The following is a 24,887-nucleotide window of genomic DNA, read 5'->3' on the forward strand; positions in this document are numbered from 1 at the left end:
GAAACCATTTTGCTATCCTAGCCCTGTGAAATACTATTATTTTTGAGAAGTGTCTCATAAAATTTGTAATGGCAAGAACATTTTGAGTCTGAATAGCATGCCTAGCATGCCGGTGTGAGAGTCTGAAACCATGCAGTTTCTAGCATCTGGGGGTGAAGTCTCACTGTTAGCAAGCTGCTCTGGGTTGCACAAAGAGCTAGGCAGCAAGCTGAAGACACCTATGCAGCAGTGCAGACCACAAAAAAAAAAAAATTGATTTGTTTTGGTTTGAATTATATTTTTCTAACCATGGTGCTTCATTTAAGATCTGTCTTTAACATGTACACACACAAACAGACATAAGTTCTTTCATGAAATCACAGCTGATCTTTTTGACATCAAATCCACATCTCCAACAAAAACAAGCAGAGGTTGGTTCTGTGGTCCCCACAGCAGTGAGGAATATGTGCATGCAGGGGCACATAATGCCTTTCGGAAAATGCATTTCAAAACGCACGTTTGATTTTGTGTTTGGTACGTGCTTGTATCTAATTTTTCGTGAACATCTTTGTGGCTGCGGTGAGGAGCCTGGCAGAGCAGGGTGGTGGCTTTCCACAGCTGAGCTGCGGGTGGGTGTGCATGCCAGTCCAGCTCAGGGAGCTGCTGAGTACGGTGCCCTTTGTTTGCTGCTAGGGCTTTCTGGTGGGAAAAGCCCCACATCCATCACTGGCAGTGTTTGAGAGCACCGCGCTTAGCTCTGGAAAAATGCATGGTGGGAGGACGGGACCACTAGCCCCATGGCTCCCAGGACGATGGGGCTGTTGTGCTTCCCTTTGGTCTGTTGCACATCTCCTGTAAGGGGCCATTCTCAGGACGTTTTGCTGAGACCTGTAAACTCATGTCACTCATGACTGCAAGTAGTTCAAAGATTATGGTCTCCAAAGTGAGAGCTTTAGTGCTTTGCTCTGCTAAACTTTTCTCGTGTGTATAATTGCTTGTGGAGGAAGGAGAGGGAGGAGGGGAAGGTGATGGTGAAAACTGAGGGCTTGATTGGCGTGAAGTGATTTTGGACTAGCGGGAAGCAGGCGCCTGTGCTCTCCAGCCCCCACATACTTGTAAGTCTGTGTGTGTTGAGAGGGGAAAGAAGCTGATATTGTTCCCTCTAAAATTAATTCCCAGTTAGCCAGTTACTCCTGGTTTTTAGCTCAGAGCACACTGTAATTGCATTTTTCATTTCAGTAATTATAGAGGATATTAAAGTGGATAGACAGTTGTAGCAATCCAACTCTTTAGACATATCCACTTGTCCAAGATCAAATGGCTACAGCATATTTAGGGTTACAGTCTCCTTCTTTTCCTTCTTGTTCTCTACTGCAGTGGATTTTTTTTTCAGCGTTACCATGGCAACGCTATATCTGGCTGCCAGCTCTGTCGTAAGTTATTGAACTGAGACTGGCTTTTGGTTTAGCAGATAATTAGGTTCTGTCTCACAGGTTCATTTTCCTGTGACTGGGACGTGAATATGACCTACAGCTGGCCTCAATTTCAGTGTCACAGACAAAACTTTAACCCTTCCTAGTCTTGTCACTACTGTACTGGCTGCCGTCAGCGGCTATCGCACACGTTTTCCCCTCAGTGCTCAGCACAGCACACCCTGGTGAGTCCTCGGGGCTCGCTGCCCAGGTTACGCTAATCCTGGGCAAGGCAGAGAGAGACGGACAACGTGTGTGAATGGAGAAGAGGGTGGGTAGCACCAGATGAATATGGGTTGTCTGGTATGTAGATTTGCCAGCAAGGTAAGTTCACCACTTGATTAGCAACCCTTTAAATAACAGAAATGCAAAGGGCGGTGCCGGCATTCTTTGCCTGACCAAGGAATGTGAAATACTTACAAGGGATCTGTTTTAGTACACAGCACCCATCCTCGGCAAGAGGGCAAAGCTCTGAGGAGCATCCTTGCCACTTCTGTATTAACCTCAGTGCTTTTCCTTTTCTCCTCCTGTGAGAAAAGAGGACCCATCTGCCCTGAGCATCCCATCCCGGGGGCGGGTGGAAGCACAGCACCTCACCAGGCACAGCCTTTAGCTCGCACAGTGGGATCCGAGGAGGGGGAAGATCCACCATTTTCCTTAGCACCTCGCTTCTCAGGCCTGCTGTTTTCCCATGTTTGTATCCAGAGTAACGTGATCTTAGGTTTAGGGCATATACCCCTCATCTCTCTGTGAAAAAAATTGCACAAAAAGGTAACAATCAAAGGAAAATTCCATGAGATTTCTCTACCAGATACGTCCTTAATATGTCCATGGGATACGGCAAAGTTTTTCCTACCCTGAAAAGAGCAAGGAAGGTTTCTCTCCCAAAGCCCGCAGATCCCAGAGGGTTTTTCGGAGAATCATGAGACCATTGGTGTAGGAGTCATGCAGCTATTTCTCTAGGGCTATGGCTTCGCTCTGGCTATCTGGCAGCACACACCACAGTGCTGCTGGGACTCGCCCCATCTGTGTTTCCTATTGACACTTTTCTTTCTGGGGAGTCTCACAATAAAAAAAGGCTAGCTGCAGAAATTGATGGACTTCCACTGCTATTCATCACAGGGCTGTCTCGTTGGGGCTGTTCTCTGTGCGTGCTACAGACACGTGGATGGAGATCCTGGCAGAGTGGACACTTCTCCTCAGCTTCCCTTCCCCCTCCCCACCAAATTATTTCTAGCAATGCCTCTTGATCGGGAGGTCAGAGTATTCAGACAGGGGCATCCTTTGTGCCTCTGTGGGATGTATCCTCCTGAGCTAATCTCCCAGTCTGTGTTTGTTGATAAAAAATAGTGTGTTTAAAACCTCCCTATTATACAGGACAAAGCAAATGGCATTTCCTATACCAGAGACAGTGACTCCTTGCTGAAGATAACACTGAAAGCTGCAGATTTAGCATATGTATAACTGAAATGATCAAAAAAGACCCTCAAGGTATTTCTTGATTAGCATATTTAGTGTGGATTAGGACTCCTCACAAAGATAGCGTAGAAGTTTTGCTGAAGGGTTAAACTGGGAGTGGGAGTAGGCTGGAGGGATAGGTCCCCCTTGAATTACAGAAGAGAGATGTGAAACTCTGCGTGCCGGTTGGCTGATAAATTATCCAACTGCCGGCTGTTAATGAGCATTGCCATGGCTGAGACCCCCGGGCTCGGAGACAGCAAGCTGGCGGGTATGGCACCAGCAGCACGTCACAAAACAGGGTCTATTACTGCTCAAAAAGAGGGAAACTTGCCACCAAGCCACTGTAAGGAACATTTTCCATTATAAATCATAGAAAAACACAGATATATAATTTTGTTATATATATAATCATATATAACTAAACCAGAATTTATTTCTTTGTGTGAGCAATTTTTATGATTTTTAGGCTTTTTTTAAAATTTATTTTTATTTTTTTTCCCCAGCTTTTATACTAATAAACAGACTAAGTAGTTTCAGTTTTTGTTTAGAGTCAGTTTCAGTGTCTGGCCCTCATATCCTGGCATAGTCCTGTAATGTTTCATCTGTGATCAAAGTTTAAAGCCAAATAAAACACTGTTTTCATTGGAACCACTAGAGAAATCAAGCAAATATTGCCAGTGGGATTAAGTTTTATAAAATATAGATAAGAAATCTGAATGTTTGGCCTAAAGCAACCTGACATTGTCCTGACAGCATTTGCAAATGAGGGCATGGAAACGAGCTCACAAGGAAAAAAATAGAGGAAAATTGCATTGTTGCCCTTTTTGTGATTTCCAGCTGGAACAGGCTGTGTTCTTAAACCAAGAAACTGTAGTGGAGGTAACTGAGCCCACTCCTCACCACGATGTAGATTCTTTGCCACAACTGGCTGCAAATCAGTTTCTTCCAGAGGATGCAGATCTTGGAAGTCCTCCTCAGTCCTTGAATCCTTCATAGCTGATGGTCTCCAATGTGAAAGACAAAGCCTTGCAGGATTCGGCCTACTCTCAGGTGCTGAGTCCAGTGACGTTAGTGGTTCTGTTTATTCCCAGAGCAACTGCTAAAAATCAAACAACACAAGAAGTACAAGCTAGAAGGAGTCAATTACAGTATTTCTGCACTGTGGCAATAAGTAAATACCTTATAAGTTTATTTTGAATGTGAGACTTCCTTTGCTGTTTAAAACTTCCTTCTTCTTTTCTTTTTTTTTTTTTAAATTTCACAATGTGTCTACAAAACAAAAAATAAATAGAAAAACAACAAATAAAACAACCAACCACCCAAATTCTATTTTGTGTCATTCCTTCAAATGTTTGTTTTTAGTGATAAAATCTTTCAGCACAATGTGGCTAGAAATGGTGGAACTCTTTCCACCTTCTGAATTTATATACCGTAATGAATTACTGCTCTCTGACAGAACCTGATTCCGTATATTGCCTCTATGGTAGATGTTGGCTGCTAAACTTACATGTAATCATGTCTTAGTTATGTACCTTGAGTGGGCTGTGAGAATACTTCTTAAAGTATTCATCCTTTTGATTTCTTATCATTTTTTATCTTTACTTTGAATAGTACTTCCAGAGGAGCAAAACTAAAAGTCGCTTAATTTTAATATTTCATTGTGAGAAAATTAAAAGTGCTTCAGATACTTGGATCAATACCTCATATCCATAATAGACTAGCAGTAGTGCAAAAAATGCTGGGTTACCGTACACACACACACGCGATTGTTTTTATTTTAAAACTATCTTTTTTTTCTGCTTAGTTTATCAGGAAAATGGAATAAAATAATATCACAGAGTTAAAGAAAACTCTCCTAAAACTAATGGTCAATCATGATGTAATTGATAAATTGATATGAATAAAGAAGAAAATATTGCTCGAGTATCTGGTAGGATTAAATCACAAACATATGCCAAGAATGAAAATTGGAAAGTGATCTTATTATAAACTTTCTAGGAAAAGATTATGTAACTTTAAAAAACAGCTATGATTCCAATGTTTTCAAAAGAAAAATCTTCATTTTTTCCAAATTCTAAATCTTGTTTCCATTCAATAGTTGATAATGCTGTGCTTAAAGGGGGCCTACAAGAAAACAGGAGTGGGACTCTTTGTCAAGGATTATAGTGATAGGACAAGGGATAATGGCTTTAAACTAAAAGAGGGCAGATTTATATTAGATATGAGGAAGAAAGTCTTAACTAGGAGTGTGGTGAGGCACTGGACCAGGTTGCCCAGAGAAGCTGTGGATGTCCCACCCCTGGACGTGTTCAAGGCCAGGTTAGATGGGGTTTTGAGCAAAGGTGGGAGGTGTCCCTGCTCATTTCTGGAAGGATGGAATTGGATGGTCTTTAAGGTCCCTTCCAACCCAAAGCATTCTATGATTCTATTAATATACCATAGTAGAATCCATTTAGATGGCACATAAGCAAACCCAGCTGCAGCCCATCTATAAAATGATGGATAGCATTTTTAAAGTTTCATTTTTGAAGATTTTCTGAAACCTATATATATATATATATATACACATATACATATAAAACCTGCTTAAATGAGATTTCATTTCAGCTCTGCAGAATAAAATTGATTTTTCATTGTAAAAGAAACAAAATTGGAGCTAATTGCTCTAACAAAACTAATAATAACGTTTTAAGTATTTGTTCCTAACCTAAACAGCTTAAAGCCAGAGAGGCACTGGTGCTCTGGTGGGGCACTATCAAGCCTAGGAAGACAGTGGCCGCTCCCAGGGATGGACCCCCAGCAGATGAAGGGGAAATGGGTGCTTCCCATCAGCTATATCTTGCATACTGAGTTCAGGCCAGGTGAGGTAGAGGAACACTCAGCTTTGCAGTACCTTCTTAGACAGTACAAATGATTTTGCATTTCCTGAATGCTTTGGGTTTGGACAAATGGTACCATGGAATTCTTCTGGGTCAGATACAGTGGCTTGAACACTGAGTTATCTTGGTTGCTGTAACAGAGCATTGACAGTCATGCATGGCTAGGGCAGCACTTCCCCTGAGCAAGGAGGTTCTTTTTAATCTTTAAAATGTACACTTTATTTTTAAAAGCGTGATGGTGGAGCTCACTTATTTATTAAACAGTGAATTACAGTCTGTATGGTTGCCACCTTAATCACTCATATCTAATCATTCTTACTGGCTCCATGGGTGTGACCTTTTCTAAAATAATTTCCATGCAGTAATAGCAATAATATACTTTAGGCAGTGCGTTTCTGGGAATCACTGCACTTCTCAGGTGACTGAAGTCACTCATTCTTCGTCCTCATGCTTCACAACACATCTGAGGCATGAAATTATTCCCTTCCAATGTGATGCCTTCTCCCAATCTTATTGCTTAAATGATTTTTAAGGATTAGTGTGTCAAAAGCATTGTGAGAAATTCAGAAAAGAAAAAAAAAAGAGAGAGAGAGAGAGAGAGAGAGGATAATATTTTGCATTAAAGTTATCGACCTGATCCACATGTCACAGTGATTTTATTCCAGTCATGAGAGTCTTGATCTAATATGCACCCATGGTATGTGTTAGTAAAAATATGGAGAGCACAGTATCTTTCTCAACAGTGTACTATAAACAAAAATTGTGTCATTTATAGTAGAAGCTACCAGAATTGATGAGTTTATATATTTACAAAATGCATTTTTCTGTCCACTGGTGGGTATTACCAGCTGTCTCCTGTATGCAGGTACCATTCTTTGTTCCCAGGATTTTATGCATTCAGCAGTGATTTCTCTCTAAGTCATTTCAGCATGTCTTGATTGATTTGTGGACAAAATACAAATTCTCATGAGATAAATGTATCATTACCATTTAAAATTGTATTTTTTTTCCATAAAATGTTGTTGTTTATTTTCCATTAACATTTGAGAACAAAAGGCTGGAGTTTTAACATTTGTTGCAATGCTGACAAGCTACAATAGCCCCCTTGTTTTGTTTTGTCTTGTTTTTCCAGATAAGCAGCTAATTGCAATATGAGGATACTGCATTTGTTTCATGTTCTCTACAAAACAATGTGTACACAGTCACAGAAGCATAGCTTCTGTGCATTTATTTTGATGCAAGCAAAGACTGTAAAAGGCCAGCATGCATTTTAGCTAGAGAAGTAACCCTTCTTTTGGAGTCTGATCCAAAGCTCTCTAAAGCTAATGTTTGGAAAAAATATGCAGTTTAGTAAGTCATCTCTTAGTAAAGTCCTTATTTACAAAGCCCTGGTAAGCACTGCTCTCAAGTTTAAAGTTATATACATATGTGCACGCTCTGATTAGTCAAAATTTTAGCTGTTTCCATTTTTCCCTCAGTCACAAATTTCACAAATTGCAAGCAAATGCTAGCATTATTAATAATAATAATAATTAAAAAAAAGACCTCTTTGGTACCAAGTCTGTATCACCAACCCAACTGTTTCTCAGTTTGAAATCATGTATATATGTAATCAAATATTTATCAGTAGTATCTTACAGCATCAAATGCAGCAAAAAATGATTTTATGGTCTCATATAATCCATCATTCATATACACATAGTAAAACCTATGCTATAGGTTTATAGATATACATAGGTTTATTATATATGTATATATGTATATAGTGTCTGTTTAAAAAGTATTTTTCCTAAAAATATGTTATTCCTCTGTATTTATTCTCTTCACTCTCCTGCTGCACCCAGTCTCAAAACACTTTTATATTCCAGGTATAATGGCAAAAATAAGGCGAGAAAACATGATTGCTTTTCCATGCCACTAAGTAACTGCCTTCATTAAAATTAAGACGCCTCTCTCTTTATAAGACATCTAAGACATGATCACTGAACTGCTTATGACATTTTTTTCCACAATAGAGGTGAAAAATATAATAATTAAATATGCCCAACATAGCAGACTGGTCTCTCTTTCTTTTCACAGGTGAGAGAGAGCATCCCAGAAAAGGCAAGCTAACACATGTTATACATGCAGTAACTCTGATACGTATGCTGCACTTTATGCAGATAGCATGATAATGATGACTTGTAGAATGAAGTCTTTAATTCAGGACAAGAGACCTGGCAAAGTTCTCTTTGAAATTTGGGCTCCAAGTACTTGCTTGAGATTCTGACACTGAAAAGTTCATGATGGTTCATTTGAGACAACTGCTGGTGTCAGTTCTATCTCCACTGAGCAATTACATTAGCTTTTACCAATACTGAAGGGACTGGGAAATAAATAGCATACAAGGGAACACCTTCTCAAGAAACAGAAAAGAGTGGTAAGGTTTGGCCAGGAAGGACCACTGTGGCATTTGCAATGTCATTATCTGATTAATTTTTGGACAAATAGGTAAGTCATATCCGTAGGAATCTGAGGTAGCCTGTTTGTGAATAGTGGACTCACTGAGTTTCAAGCAAATTGTACTGTTATATCTTTTCAGAAATTGAGACTTCATGTCTTCATCCTTTTTAACTCATTGGTTTTGGAAAGTAATGCCTCCTGCTTATGGTTCAGGAAGGGAACGGAGTTGTTACCAGAAAATATTCTCTGTCTGATGTGCTCAGCCTGAATTATGAGGAATAGATAATAATAGTAAACTTCACAAGCTTTCTGGTTGCACTCTGCTGATCCTAATGGTTTGGATAGCCTGGAAAAGACTTTCATCCTCTAGTTCCAAGCTGAATGGAAATTCTGAATGCTATAGAGGTGAATTCTTTGCCTCTTCCTACTCTGAATAGCTCTAGTATTTAACGTGCTGTGGGCTGCAGTGTTATGAAATGAATGCAATCACAGATAGCTGAGTGGTTAGTTTCTGTACTCACCTGGGAGGGGTTTGGGACAGATAGACATGTGTTTCGCATCTGTTGGTTTCTGGAATTTTGATGCAGTGGTCTTTGGCTGGTTCTTTGCCCATTCATATTGTACCTATTTCAATTCCAGATGTGAACAAGAAAAATTAATTCCTTCCTATCCCATCTTTTAATACTGGCAAACGAATATGAAGCTCAGCTCTCTGGAATATATTGCACAATTTTTATTTTGTTTAGTGATTATTAATATTTACATAACTGAATGTATACATATTTTTGTTTTGGGCTTTTCACAGTATATTACATCTCCTGGGATGTGAATTTTCTGCATATCACTTTATAATGAATAACTGTTGTTATTTACATTTTCTTTCTGGACATTTTTGTATAATATGCTATCCCTTTTATTATTCATAACTAGAAAATATCAGCATAATTTTATTTGGAACAGCTGATATTTTGATAGAAAGAAAAAAAAGCTTAGATTTTTTTTAATTATTCTTGGTTTGTTTTTCTTTTCCTTGTAATACCAGATATCACCTTTGATTAATAACAATCATATATAGGCTTTGTTCCTCTTATCTGGGTGTCAGCAGTAATTGGAATCTATATCCATATCCTACCTTGCAATCATGCTGCAAAAGGCCAATAAATTCCCGCTGAGTGTGTTACTTGTTAAATTTAGTGCATTACATTCAGGGTAATGAATAAAAGCAGTGGGCCGTTACTGTCTGGTTGGCAGAGGAGGAGTAGGAACAGCCAGACTCCCCTGAGGCCCCGAGCAGGCTTAAAACTGTGACAGGCAGAATCAAGGGACTCCCTAAGCATCACAGTTCAGTTTGTCTCCCTTAATTTCCTCTTCTACCAAGATTTTAGGGGAAATGGAGGGAGGTGAAGTAATTTTCTGCAGGAATACAAAATACACTCTGCTTCTATACCAGTACTCCCTAGTGCAATTTCTCTTCTAGGCAAGTGTGTTTAAAAGTAATGTATCTGTGTTAAGCATTCAGCTGATGACAGGTTTGACTTTGTTTTACATGTATTTGTATCTTATATAGATGTATATATAGTTTAATGTAGTTAAATATATATATATAAACTATACACATAAAAGTAGGATTACAACCAATGCATATTAACCCTCTGCTGGATTGCTGGAAAAAACAAAAAAAAAAAAACAAAAAAAACACAACAACAACAACAACAAAAATACTCCCAGACTTCTCTTTTGGATGTTTCAGTTATTATTTGTCTTATACAGAAATAGCTGTGCTTCCCTACCTATGGCAAGAAATTTTCTGTACTTCAGTCCTGAATGTGGACCTGGTAATTTCCTGAATTTTGGTTCTTTCTGGCATGCAAAGTTACAGTGTTAAAAAGATGAAAATTGATGAAATAAAGTTATGGAATAAATGAAGTTATGGTACATAATAGAGTCCCAGTGCAAGCATACACAGAACCACATTGATGAGACTGGTAAGTAGGTTTTATTCTCCTTCTGTAGCCTCCTTTTGCATTTTTCTATTCCTCTGGACTTCTGAAGACTCTCAAGGGAGCATGTTATTGCACTCTCCTGTCTTGAGAGACTGTTTTGAGCCCTTCCCATGCCTATGCAGGCACTGAAGTCAGGAGCAGAGAGAGCCTTTTGTACCCATGTGTGGCAGCGCAGGAGAGAAGTGGCATGTCCACCATCCCTCCTACAGTTGGAAAGATGCTTTGGAAGGTTTCCATAGCCTCCCAAGATAGTTATGCATGCCTTCGGGAGACCTTGAAATGGATTCTAAGATGATCGCTCTCAGCCTTGGTATTTTATAGACCTTGAAATGGACAAATTTGGGTCTTTGAAATTATGGTTTGAAGCAAGATTTGGACCTTTACTGAAGCAGCTGCAGTCTGTATAGATACACCTGTCAGGGCCAGGTGTAGATTTTCTCAGCAAATCTCCTGAACTGGAAACACCTAATAACAAATGAATTAGATAAGTAAGTATCATGTAGATCCCAAGTAACTACGTTTTATTTCCTAGTGAACTAAAATCCAACAAACAAAAGAATATTATAGGAGAGATTTCATCTCTGTTACTTTCAGAGGCAAAGATTTTACTTATTTCAGGGTTTTATCCCTGTGGAGTTGCTCTGTTGAGTCCTTCTGAAGTATCACAGGTTTTGACAGTAAAGGAAATGTCTTCCTCTTTTTCTTCGAGAACAGGGGCAGGTTTTCAAAATTACAAAGCTATCGTGGGCTTTCTGGACTAAAACAACCACAAAACTTATGTCTTCAAATCATCCATTCAAATGATTCTTTGCCTTATAGTGCTGGAAGTTTTTATGTACTTACATTTTTATCAGTAAAGCTGTTTATGTGATTGCAGCTCTGCTTCTGGATGACAGTGTTGAGCAGATAGCAAACTGGTAGGACTTGGACAACTTTACAGACTACGAAGTGTGTTTTCCTGTATCTATATCCCTTGCAAACCCTGTTTTGAAACACACAGCATGCCTATGTAAAAGAGACTTCTATAAAGCACAGTCAGAAGATGGGATGCTCAAGAAACATTAGGCTCACAGTGTCCATGGCTAATGCCCTGATGGTCCTGGACAATTGCTCGGGAAAAGCATGGGTCTTCGGGCAACATGGCAGGAAACTCCAAGCAAAACTGCAGCCATTGAGGATGCATGGGCAAATGGTACCTGCTTCTATTTCACCTCTTACTGGAGTTTAATTTTCGTAGTTTAATTGTTGCTGATTAGTTTTCATAGTTTTACTAATACTGTAGTTTAAAATTTGTTGAAATAAATTGCTTCACAGTGAGGAAATTTTTAATAAATAAGAAAATCTGATAGCATAAGATAAACCATGCAGGCCTTCAGCCCCCATATTTACACGTGGAATGTATTACTATGCTTCTTTCTTTCAGGGTTTCGAAGAGTCTAGGTTTAAATTCTCTCTCTCTCTTTTTTTTTTTTTTTTTAATAAAATGACTGATAGGGGATAGCTGTTCTCTGGGATTGGACTGTATATTCAGCTTGGGTACTATCTGCATTTGGCAGTTCAAAACCACAAAATGCCTTTGTCACCAGAGGGGAGAACAAGATCCTCATAGTACAAGGCACTGAATCAGCTCAGGTTGATGGAGCTTAATGTAAACCTTTCTCAATATGAAAAGCAGTAATTTATTTTAGAAAATAGTAATGTTTTGATATGGATGACCTCATACAAAATGAAATATTTGGTGTAATTTGATGTTTTAAATAAGAACATGGCTCATGCTGCTGCTAGGAAAACCCCTTTCCTGAAATTGCCCTGTTTATTATCCTACCCTTACAACATATCCTGGTTCTGTCTGGCTATCACATTAAAACTTAAAATGACAAATCAACATTTCTAAAACATAAGCACACATGCACATGCATATGGAGCATACGCACAAGGAGAGTTTTTAAGTTTAATTCTTTAGGAGGATTGTTCTGGGTTCTGATGTGGTCCTGGGGGAAGCCTCCTAAGTAGTTTACATTTCATTAGAGAATTCAAACAGATCTTTGATTCTCTCCTTTTTGAATTGGAAAACACTGCAGATCAGTCCAGGTCCTCTAAAGAAATCCTTTTGAATCCTCATGAAAAAGAGGTTAGGAATATCTGCTAAATTCTGAGTAACTCCAAATGTCTGAGAGCTCCAGTCCCTGATCTCAGGTCAGTCAGTGGTTTTGCTCTGTGCCAAGCATTGACATTTGTTGTTGATGGATTTTTATTTCACCTTCTCATGTTCAGCATTCCTTTGAGCTGGAACATTTAGTTTAAGGCTGTCTGGGTGCCATGGATAGAATCATCTTTAATCTTCTTACCACCAGAAATTCTGCAGGAGCATATCCAGGTGCAATGGTTGTTGACTGGCTAGAAGTGTTTTATATCAAGCCGTTAATTTTTGCAGAACTCTTGTGGGTTTTGTTTTTCTTTTAATCTGTATATTTTATGCACTTCTCATCTCTACCTTTTTTTTTTTTTCTATTTCTCCAGGGGCAAAATAAACTATGACAACAATGTTGAACGTAAAGTTCTATATAAACACTTTGATTGTTTTAAAGGCCCATTATCTGACACGAGGACTTCATGTTTCTCAAGCATTTACTTTGCTTTCTGGACAATGTGTGCCAGTGAGGTCCATATAAGTAGAGCCAAGCCAATATATCTGGAGAAGTAATCAGCCATAGTACTGTATTTGTGTCCCTTCCAAAAAAACAACTCTGTTGCTTCTACTGCCAAGATCTGGCAGGTAGCTTTGAGGAGATTAATAGCCGTGGAGACTGTTGTTATTGGTACCTTTTTTTGCTTTCCTACCCCTAATCGGTTACATTCCACATGCTTATTACTCAATAGCCTGAATTTACTTAAAAAAGAAGACTAGCATATGGGATATTTTGGTCTGACCATGTGCTTGTTTATAACTTTATGTTCTTCGGGTACTGGGGGAACAGTCCTCTAATGTACTCAAGGGATCAAAATCAGCCATCCTTTCAGAGGCAGGCTATCAGTCATATGAAGGTCACTTCAGTCCTGCCAATATGGTAATGTACTTGCTGGAAGTTGACTCACTTGCCACTGATGAAGGTGGAGCTGAAGTTACTGGCAAGTCTTGTGTTAGTTCTTCATCTCTAACTTGCTTTGATTAAATAACATTGCTGCCAGGATGACATCAGACACTTGTTATCATTACCTTTTCTTCCTAATTTGGTGGTTGGCTACCAACTCTACTGTAAATACTCTCTCTAGAATATTTTCTCCTTTGAAAAGTTTTGTATGATAGGGTCATAGTGTGGGAAAAAAAATAGATGAAGTCATATTATATCAACCCTAAATGAAAAAATATCCTGTGATTTGTGTTCTGTTTTTTGTTAAAAACTAAAATGAACAAATATGCACTGAACCAGTAAATAGGCCTGTGCAAGTAGTGGGAATTCCTCTTCTATTTCACCATACTTCTTTGCATAGCTTCTTGATGTGGTAGAAAAAGACTTTGGTCTTCTGAAAGTTTTTGTGTAAGCATAGTTCCTAGGCCGCATGAAGATGCATCTGTGGCTACTGACTGAATAGTTTAGAGAATAGTGTACCAAAACAGGTGGAGATATACTGTGTTATTTTAAATGAACATATTTTTTTTTGGTGGTGGGGGGGTGCTTTTCCACCAAGCTTTACATATTCAAATGATTAAAGGCAGTTTTCAGAACTTCACTTAATAATTCCCCAAATATTAAAATCTTATCCAAGAGTCTTCTCCTAACATCCATCTCTTGAAAGTCATACAAAACTAGTAATTTCTTCTTCTTTTTGTTCTTCTTCTACTTTCTTCTTCTTCATCTTTCGTCTTCTACTTTCTTCTTCTTCTACTTTCTTCTTCTTCTTCTTTCGTCTTCTACTTTCTTCTTCTTCTTTCTTCTCCTTTCTTCTTTTATCTTTTTCTTCTTACTCCTCTTCTTCCTTCTTCTTCTTCTTCTTCCTCCTCTTCTTCCTTCTTATTCTTTTCTTCTTCCTTCTTCTTCTTCCTTCTTCTTCTTCCTTCTTTTCTTCCCTCTTCTTCTTCCTTCTTCTTCTTCTTCCTTCTTCTTCTTCCTTCTTTTCTTCCCTCTTCTTCTTCCTTCTTCTTCTTCCTTCTTATTCTTCCTTCTTCTCCTCCTTCTTCTTCTTCTTCTTCTTCTTCCTTCTTCTCCTCCTTCTTCTTCTTCCTTCTTCTTCCTTCTTCTTCTCCTTCTTCTCCTTTCTTCTTCTCCTTCTTCTCCTTTCTTCTTCTCCTTCTCCTTCTCCTTCTCCTTCTTCTTCTTCTTCTTCTTCTTCTTCTATTTTTATTAATTATTATTTCTGAATTTGGCTTAGCGTTCTATTTTCTTATTATTTGCTCCATATTAGGGCCCTAATGAGAGCACTAATAGGTCTTAATGGCTCTGTCCAGCCCCAGCTGGGACCCTGACCCACACCCTTAGCCACGAGCCCACCACTTACATATGCCCTCATGCACTTGCTATGGCTACTTGCTTGCTTATGCTATGTTGTAAGAAAGCTTGTTTTCTGTCCCATTCTTTGATGGTTCTGATTTGCTGACTGGATTAGCTTTGGGTCTGTCTTATTTTGAACTCGCAGGATGGTTGACTGAAACAATCAGGCCACAGGAACTGCCTAGCTCACCTGCTGGGTGTTGCAGCATGATGCCCTGCCTGTGCAGAAACAACATGGCCCTGCTGCAGCCCCGTCCCCTGCCCCTCCCCCTATTGGTGTCACTTCCAGTGTACAGTAGCCTGCCCTTGATACATGCTGATACTCCATGTTTTTCTCAGTTCCTCTCTAAAAGCACTACAGGTGGGTGGTCCTTATGATCATTTTACCCTTGACAGAAACCAACATATTTATGTGGCATAGGATATCAAGCAACTCTTTCATAGTCTGGAGAACTCCCTTTTGGTGCTGAGTTTTTGGTGTTGATAATCCCTTAAAGGGATGTTAACAGAAGCATTGTCCAGAGGATGGTGGGAACATCCATGTGTGTAAGTTCTTTAGCAAGGGGAACTTGCCAACAGCTTGTTCAGAGATTTCATCTGCAGAAAACACGTTGTTTTTCTCTGTAGAAGCTTTTATTAATGTCCATAGAAATACCATTTACTCCATCAGTATTGTATGTATACAATACTAATCTTTGAGTCTTCTATTATGGAGGAAAAAAAGAGAAAAACAGTCCCATCCTATTTTATTTAGTCCTTCTTCCCTTTTTTAGTGGAAGTTCAGGGCAGCATAGAGAATTTGTAGTGGCACACTTTATTTTAATAGCTTTTTTTTTTTTTTTTTTTCTGGGGATTTATTTTTTCTGTTAAATATGGACTTTGAGGTATATTACAAAACTATTAAAATAACTCATTTTGTTTATAAGAATATCTGATCAAAGTCCAAAAGCAATGTAAAACAGAAGGGATGACAAAGTGAATACAAATGCATAAAGGAAATATGTTAATAACTAGGAAAATTGTTGTTATCTTAGGAGAAGTTAAATTCTCCCTTGACAAATTTAAATACAATCTAGTGTAGTTATGGAATTGTTGGCCATTACTAAGCTGTCTAATGAGTTTTGCAGATGAAAATAATATAGACAGGGTTAGGAAAGGGCTCTCAATAATGGATCTTCTAGATTGACACAGCCTGTGATGTCAGAAGAGATGGATCCCTCCCCTCATAGGAGCAATTATTTAAAGAACCAATGTCCCCTGACTTAGTAAAGGAAAATATCAAAAAGAAGTCTTGTGAAAACCTTTATCTGAAAGAATGCCTAAACATATCTCTGAATATGAATTCAATCTATGGCTGCGGTGTCTGAGATAGAGTTCTTATACGGGCTTTTCTGGACTGAAAAACTTAAGGTGATGAATGACTTCTGGCCTAACAGATAAAGCACAGATACGGTCTTAGTAAGATACCTATAAAATCATCATCGTTGCTGTTAATGATGCTTCTTCCAACTGGTGAGGAAGAGAAAGAACATAGTACAGGAAAACTCTGGTTTTGTTGTTGTTGTTTATTTTATTTTTATTTTTTAAATGCCTGTCTCAAAAGGAAGTAGGATGTTTGAGCAGCAAAGGGAAAAGAATGGAACCAATCTTTTTGAACAGCATAAATATAGAATAATAAAGAATGACCATAATATAGGGATGTTTTTCATGTGAGAGTCTCTTGTTTTACAGGAAGGATTCTTCTATGTTCAGGTCTCATATTACATTTTCTTCCAAAGCAGGAATGTAAGTTCAGAAGGAAGAGCAAGTATGACAAAGACTTTCATTTCCCTTGAGCATGCCAGGCATCATCCCTAGGTGTAGCTGAGTTGCATTTTAATTAGTAAGTCGAGTGTGTCAGCAGTGACTCTAACAAAATTCTACAAGCAAATGCACATCAGTATAAACGTAGATGGAATGTGTGCTTACAGTTTATTTATACTATCCATCATTACAATGATGATATGTGTATATATAATGGAAACTATAATTTATCCCTCAAAGATAACTGTATAGGGTAAGTTTGAAGGATAAGAACAAGGTGAATTTGGAAAGAGAGCAATATGGATATCAAATTTTGATCTGTGATGCCAAAGGTTTGCTTACAGTAAGAAATACTATGATAAAGTTGGCTGGACTTGGGACAGCTTTTTGGCTTAAAGTTTTCTCTTCTGGCCGAAAAGCTTCCTTAATGAGGGGAACAGTGTTGAACTGAAAATCAGTCCTAGAACAAGAAACATAGAGTTTTTGCAAAGGCTCTGTAATACTCATTCATAACAGAAGAGGAGCTGAGTTGTTTGATTATTTGATTGTGAGAAGATTGTTAATGTGGTTGATTTTTTATTTCTCCAGCTGTGATTGTTCTTGTTATGGAAATATACGAGTGAGGCTACTCACCAACTTAAAATGCAGAGATTATGTCTTGAGAAATATTACATACTTGTATCAAACACCTGGCAGAAACAATCTGCCCCAAATCATTTTATTATTGACACTTTAAGTTGTCATAACTTAATTTCAGCAATAGATTTGGATACATAGTAGCACAAATGCAAATGTTTTCTTTTCCCCACCCACCACATCTCCCACCCTACTGAAAATATCTGAAGTTAGGAAGGATGCTACTGGAGAAGTGTAGATACTATCTCAAATTTACATATTAGCAGCTTTTCACTACCAAACGCCCTCCGTGTGTCATTGCATCTGTAACTGAAAAGCTGTGCTCTGATGTGGCATGGATGGGAGGATATATTTTCATTCCAAGGTAATCTGGAGATACTGTAATCTAGAGACCCAAATGATCTGCTGAGAAATTGCTTTACCTAAAGATAGAGCTGTCTGATCACCTAGTGAAAGCTTACTTCTTTTGTCCATCCAGCTTCTGAAAAACATTAAAGCACAACTAAAACTATATGGAATGTTTTCTTCAAACTCTTGTTGAGGTATATGGTCTCATTTGAGAAAGTACCCCATTCATGAGACAATATTTTCTTGAAGCTTTGTTGTATACCCTCAATGTTTGAGGATTCTACCATGGTAGAAGCAGATGGACCACTGTGAAGATTATCTATATTCAAATGTAGGATTCTCCTTAAAGTAACACTTGTGACTAAGTGGGAAGTAGGAAAGACATGCTTTAAACTTTTAGCATCCACACTGAAATGAGAATCAACACTGCAGCTGGAACCTACTCAGATGGGAAGGGATTTTAAAGGTTGGCTAATATAATCCAGACTCTACAATGTAATAGTGAGAAAGGTCGAGAATATTCTTTGACCCAAAGCTTTTACCTCCAATATACTGCATTCCCTGCAGAAACCAAATCAGGAGACAAATCCCCACTTCTTGAGTTAGATAAGATATGGAAAAGGGTATAACTGCCTATCAGTTACCACAAGCCTCTTTTCAAAGTTGGTGGATAAGTTAATGAAAATAATTGGTCATAAATGTGTGTGCTTAGTGAATGAAAAGGAATGCAATATTGAGCATGTTTAAAAGATGATATGATGAAGTGGCCATACTGGATGGCAGTAATAGAGAACTGAACAGAATAAAAAAAGAGGAAAGTGCAAAAGAAGAAAACATTAGAAATGGCTTCCAGTTACTGATTATTATAGCAAAGCTAACAGCAGTGCAGGAATGCATAACTCACAGTATATGTCAAAAAAGAAAGTTAAGAAAATAATAAGTCCCTTGTGCAGATACACACGCAAGCTAGCTTTTTGCATTTGCAGGTGGAATCCACCTTCCTCGTATATATTTGCCTCGCATCCCACTGGTTTACAGTCCAGAATACCAAAAACCTTTTACAGCCCATATGCCAGCAGAAGACTCGTCTCTTTGAAGTATTAGAAACACAAGAGCCAGCAGAAGACTCGTCTCTTTGAAGTATTAGAAACACAAGACTCTGGAAGTGTGTCTGGCTTCATCATCTGTTAGTCAGGTGCTTAAAGAACACTTTCATTACTGATTTGAACTTAGTGATGCTGTAGCAAATGGGATTTACCAATGTTACAGATTAATTATAACAGTTTTAACAAACTCTTTAGAGGAAGACCACCTCCCAGCCTTTCTGAAATTCACTAGGAAAGCCCTCACTTCAAATTTCAAGCTTTAATTTCCTGTTTCCTATCTATTTCACATTTTCAAGGAATACAAATGTATGTGATGTTGTGCTCTGATGGTGTTCAAGTCAAGGGGATGCAACAGTTATGAATAAAACATAATCAAATATTTGAGTAAGTTATATTGAAAGATGGGTCTGTTCAAGGCTCATCAGTAGCTTCTCCCCATCCCCCCTTACATGTTCTGTCACAAGGAGTCATAAAATACATGTAACTGAATTACTATTGTAGACTTTTCCCAAGAAACCACAGGAATAGTAATAATAAAAAGTTTAATCGTTAAAGGTTAAGTTACTTAAACTGTTCTGCTCTCTTCTGTAGAATCACTGTAGATGTGTGCACTGCTTGTTGTTTCCTGAGATGACAGCCTGTCTTCTGTGATCTCGGTCTAGACCAAAATCTGCACTTGACTCAGGTTTATGGCAAAAGTAAGCTTAAGAAAAATGACACAGAACTGCATAAACCTTGATTTCAAATTAATGTTTGTGTTGGAAGTATGGTATAGCAGAAGTTGGAGGGTTTTTATTTATTTATTTATTTATTTATTTATTTATTTATTTATTTATCCAGTAATACACTTCTCCTTATGTGCTTATTTCTTCTGAGCAATTAAAGGTTGCGTGGGACAGCTGGTGAAATGAAGAAGGAGTTAAAAACATACTATACATCTTTATTTTGCTCTATCAGCAGAACAACAAATTCCTTAGGTTTTCATGTATATTATTTCATTTATATTTCATTTCCTTTATATAGGACAGTGTGGGGCTGGGTGTTTTTTTTGTTTGTTTAAAAAAAAAAAAAAAATCCACATGCACAAACCCTCCATTTTCTGGACTTCACTTTACTCAGTGCCAAAGTGGGACCTGTGAATTTCATGCTGAGTACAGAATCTGATGTAACTCAAAAGTAATGGGAGCATTATCTGAGACATGCAGGACATGCATAGGGTCTTGCCTTTCCAAGCAGCATAAGTGGGTGAGCAGGGTCTTTCTGGACCAGTTTATAATTAGCTTTGCTGTAGTTTTTCTTTAGTACTCCTTCAGCTTAACTAAAATTTAGCAAATATAAGTTAGAATTAAGAGTAAACAACTTAATGCACTGCTGATGGAAAGCCTAACAAATGAAGTATGTATCTCTCCCATTGACATAATATTGATATGTGTCTACACAGGCATACCCCAAAGAAGCAAGTCCATACTCATATGCTTCTGTGAGTTGAAGTTGGTACCCTAGCTTATTCTTTGCTTTCTTTGTACAGTCAGTCTCCTTCTAAGCTATCTACCCTCTCTCTGTTTAAGTTGAACCAGGATCAGCATATTTCCAGTTAGACTGAGGTGCACAGACTATAAAAGCACCTTGTCAGGAACCCTGAATTTCCCTAGGTTATCCTATTTCTGGAGAGATGAGAGTTCAGGAAATTCTTCTGCAGAAAATTTGTTACATGACCAGGTGTATTTAGGTGAATATGTAAGTATATGGCCCTGATGCTGGCCTTTGCACTCAGGTTGTCCATCAGTTTCAGATGAAGTCTAAGAATTCAGCTTGCAAGGATACGATGAAGAAGTCCTCCCCTGTATCTCTAGTACAGTCTGTGTTTGTTTCTGGTTATAAGAGGAACTGACCAGTGTTTGCTCTTGTCACACCAGTGCTGGACTACGGTTTGTAGAAGAGCAGCAAGTTGGCTGTGGATGGCCTGGATTAAAGCTCTGAGAGTGAGGGGCCATGAGAAAGTGGGGCCTTTCGTGTAAAAAAAAAAAAAAAAAAAAAAAAAAAAAAAAAAACCACTTGAGTAGATGGTAGGAACTTGAGAGGGCTGAAAAGAAAGAGGTTTATTTAAAAAAAATGCTTTGGGACTACAGATATTATAGCATTTTATGAAGTGCATTTCAAAGTATCAGTGAGGCAACATGCAAAGTATTTCCTGGAGCATTTAATCACATGTAGATCAGATGATTACAGCAGTACAAAGGTATTTCTATTTTTTGCCCTTAAACAAAACTGAGTATTGTTCTTAGGTAATGAACTCTGAGGAGGAAAAAATATTTTGTGGAACAATTTTTTTGAAAATACATATCAGTATGAAGGCATTCTCGGCAATCATTTCAAAACTCTATTTCATAGTGAACTTTGTGCATGTCTGCAGGGGGTATAAAATGGAAAGACAGGGAGAGCAATTTATTAAAGCCTAACTGAACCAAGCATAGATGTCTTGTCACCCATTCCACAATGGGGAATTTTGCAGTTCCATGTATGCAAAATGTTAGGAAGGACTATTGTAGGTCTGTGCTGAGTTCACTCTATTCTTCCTGAAATGCTTTCTCTACTTTCTTTTCCCACTTCCTCTGCTAAAAGGGATGCTTGCAGAAGTGCAGATGTATCTGCCAAGTGTCCTGATAATTGGTCCTACCTCTCCCACACCCTGGTGCTTAACAGCCATATATCAATGCACCTGTTGTGGTGCAGGAGTCACTGTTTTCTCAGACTTGCTGGGAGCATCTGGAAAGTCAAACGGCAGTGGATTCTCAGGCATGCTGGTGATGAGACAGAGTGGGTGGGATCCATCTCACCTACCTTCAGGAGTCTGCATTGCACGGTGCATGGGTATAGAACAAGAACGGTAGGCTAGCTTGGGTTTAAATGCCTGCGCTGAAGACAATTCCATCATATCCCAACATGGTGACAAGATGATGGCTTCACATCCCTGAAAATGAAGCAGTGGACCACTGCTGCTTATTATTGACCTGTCTTCCATGGGACCTGCCTCTAAGAGGACAAGATTTGAAGGGAGAAGAGACGAAGTGAGGAATATTTGACCAGTTCCCAGAAGTCAGAGAGAAGGAAGGCCAGGAGTTAGTGGGATTCTTTGAGCCGAGAAATTAAAGAACTGAGAAGCCATCAGCAAACTTTCTGTCCACTTATCTCCACAGAGACTGCCTGTGGGATCCCATGCTGGGCACCTGTGGGAACATGACAGACCACCACTTGTGTGGAGAGGGGACATGACTGCATGTGTGTATGAGAGTCTCACCTGCTATAGAGCTGCAGTACGTGTGGCCACATACTTGAACATGGGATGTGCTGTGACATCTGCCACAATGGTGTAGGCAGACAACTTTATAGAAAGAAGTGTTCTGTCATATCTCTTCCCCCTCTTCCGTACATCTCTTTAGCATGGGATAGCAGCTGTATGTAATTCCTCTGGTTATCAATAACCTAAGGAGCTCTTGTCAGAGAGGCTGCCATTTACTAGCCCCAAACAGTCCTGTGCCACCAATAGTGATACTGTAAAGATATCAAGAGCAGTGGTTCAAGAATCTGTCATTTCAGTTCTTCAACCCACCTGTGTTTGCAGTTCTCTCTCTTTCAGGGCTGTGCAGGTATAGAAACTATGACATTGTGTGTTATTTTTCATTTCAATTATAAATTTTCAATTATTATTATTTTCAATTATTATTTTTCAATTATTTTTCATTTCAATTATAAATATAATTCATTATATTTTTCATTTCAATAATAAAATTGGTTAGGCACTTTACACTTTCGCAAAATCAAAGTATCATTGTATTCATAGATTGCAGTGTTTTCATAGTAGGATTTCTGTACAGTTCCTAATCCTGTATGTCAACCCGTACTTAATTTTCCTGTTTCAAAAATGCTTAAAAATGGAGTAATAAAGAGATATTCATACCCAAAACTATAGCAGAGAACTCCACGGTCTGAAAGAACAAACAAACAAAACAAAAAAACTTGAAATATTCATGTTGTATTGCATAGACTACCTGTGAAATACGCATGAAAATTATACAAGATACAAGAAAAAACACATACCTCTGGAAACTGAATTCTTTCATTTAAAAGACAAGTCTTTATCTGGCAAGTAGAGCAAGTATCTAACAAGAATTAGACGCGTCCCTAGTAACTGTCATTTTGGAGAAGGCTGGCTGCTTGTATATTTGTAAACCTGACTGAACCCATGCCTTCCAGCCACCAGAGAGCTTTCTCATACTTTCACAGATGTTATGTAATATATAACATGCACTTAAAATACCAGGTGGAGACATTGCTTAGCAAACACTAACCTAGTTGTGAAAGAGCATTGGCTTCACTTACTTCAGCTGAATTCAATCCTCTGCTTGCTTTGGTGATGGTTAAACCATTCTGTTGAATATCCAATTGTCCAATAAAAGTCAATATCAGTCAGGATAACATCTGATAGGTAGCCTCCCCTGGAATAATGAGCATAATATATATACCTTTGCCATGCTCTCAAGCCAAGCCTTGTGGAAAGGCTTACAGAAAAGATTATCCTGCATATTTAGGACAGGTTCTTCACAGAACTGCTTTAACAGCAGCACTGAGTACAGGAGATCTTATGCATTCAAAAGCATATGGCTGCATTTACCTTGAAGTGCCATCCTGGTTGTTATTAATTGGTATGAATTGCTATGAATAGGGCAGGCATTTGATAAAAGAGCTGTGTTTCTGTTAAGGAGTTTTCTGTATAGAGATGGGTCTGCATAAAAAAAAAGATTTCCAGATTACATTGATGGAACTAATGGTATCTATAATCCTGTTCTTCGTACAGTTGTCCTCCGTCCTCTGAGCTCAGAATTTAGAAAGGATATTTATATTTTCTAACCTACTGGTTAGTCTGCAAAGGCCCACGTTGACAGGCTGTATATAAATTGAAACTGGTCAGATTTTTGCACTTATTTGCTACCATGGACAATAATGATGCTGGTGTTACAGGTGACCCATGTTGGTCATTCCCAACTTCCACTACTCTGTTTGATAGATGAGTCTTTGTGTTTGGCCAAATGTTGCTGATCAGGGTATGTTAGCCAACCACCTGCAGCTAGCACCCTGAACTTCAGGTTTTGGGCTTAGTTGTCCCCAGGTACCTTTCTCTAGTGGTGTTGGTGCCTTGGTGTGGCTGTGGAAGGGTCGATCACTGTTCTGTGAGCGGGCTCAGCTCCAGCAGGCTGCCATTCTGCGGCTGGCCCAGGCACTGGCAAAGGTAAAGCATCAAATATACCTTCAGGTACCCTTGTGTTGCTCACCAGAAATGCAGCTCACAGCACCATTTCCACTTGGCTGGCTGGTCTCAGTAGGCGTATTGCTACTGTTGGAGGAGGAGATGGTACGTGCAGCATCAGGAGAAGAATCAGGGGAACTAGTAAATGGGTGTTTTGTTTGTTTGCTGCTGTGTTTTCCAGGGCACAGCAGGTGAGGTTCTACAATGTTTGTGGGCTAGCAGGGAGTGGGGGGCTGGAACATGGAGTATGGCCATGAAGTGCTTAATATCAAGAAAATCCCCACAAATATGGAAGTAATTATTTTCACTGTAGATGTGAGCTGGCTGATTGTGTGGCCATGGCTGCAGCCTAACATTAAATATGCAGCAGTTACTGAACTACAACTCACTGTGAATGATATACCTCCCCATTGTCCTTTCTTGTGTAGACAAGCCCATAAAGAAAAAAAAAAATAAGGAGAGAAAAGCTGAGCTGAAAATAAAGCCTACTTAATTGCGTTCAAAAGAGTGGACTCTGGCCCTTTTTGGGCTTCAAAGATTTTCAGTTTAAATGTTAGATTTTTTTTCTCTTTTTTTGACCAAGAAAAATTGGTTGAGGCACACGCAGACAATTACATACTCTCTCCTAGATGTCTTGAGATAGACTATACAATGAGGTATGAAAGTTTACCATGATTAGGTGTAAGTTACTGTCCTCTGTGTGCTATAAAAGTATTTTCCTCATTAGAAAGAAAACTGAATACTGAAAAAGTTGCATCTCTTTTGTTCTTGTTAATTAATTTCTTTGCAGACAAAGACATCACGTAGATTAAGGTAACTTTCATACATCATTTTCTCATGGTCTGTTTATGGAAAATAAATATATTTTTAAAAAGTTATGCAGCAAAATTTCAAAGCTGTATGTAGTGCTGTTTTAGGTGCCCTCACTCTAAATGAGGAGTTGTATCTGTGGAAGAAGAGAAA

The 24,887-nt window shown here is 38.6% G+C and overlaps 1 protein-coding gene and 1 long non-coding RNA gene across 3 annotated transcripts in view; one reads left to right on the forward strand and one right to left on the reverse strand.

The window, feature by feature from the left end:
* LOC310892820 (uncharacterized protein) overlaps positions 1 to 24,887 on the forward strand; it is a 460,614-nt gene that overhangs the window by 382,993 nt on the left and 52,734 nt on the right. The gene's annotated exons all lie outside the window — the stretch shown is intronic.
* LOC310892821 lies at positions 20,188 to 23,905 on the reverse strand. Of its 2 annotated transcripts, XR_014578492.1 has the most exons (3): positions 22,718 to 23,905; positions 22,578 to 22,605; positions 20,188 to 22,171 (listed from the first exon to the last, which is right to left on the reverse strand). It is a non-coding gene; the product is annotated as an uncharacterized lncRNA (long non-coding RNA). The 2 variants fall into 2 exon arrangements; XR_014578493.1 differs by having other exon boundaries at positions 22,578 to 23,905.

The sequence above is a fragment of the Anser anser genome (genome assembly GCF_964211835.1).
Source record: "Anser anser genome assembly, chromosome: 1".
NCBI lineage: Eukaryota > Metazoa > Chordata > Aves > Anseriformes > Anatidae > Anser > Anser anser.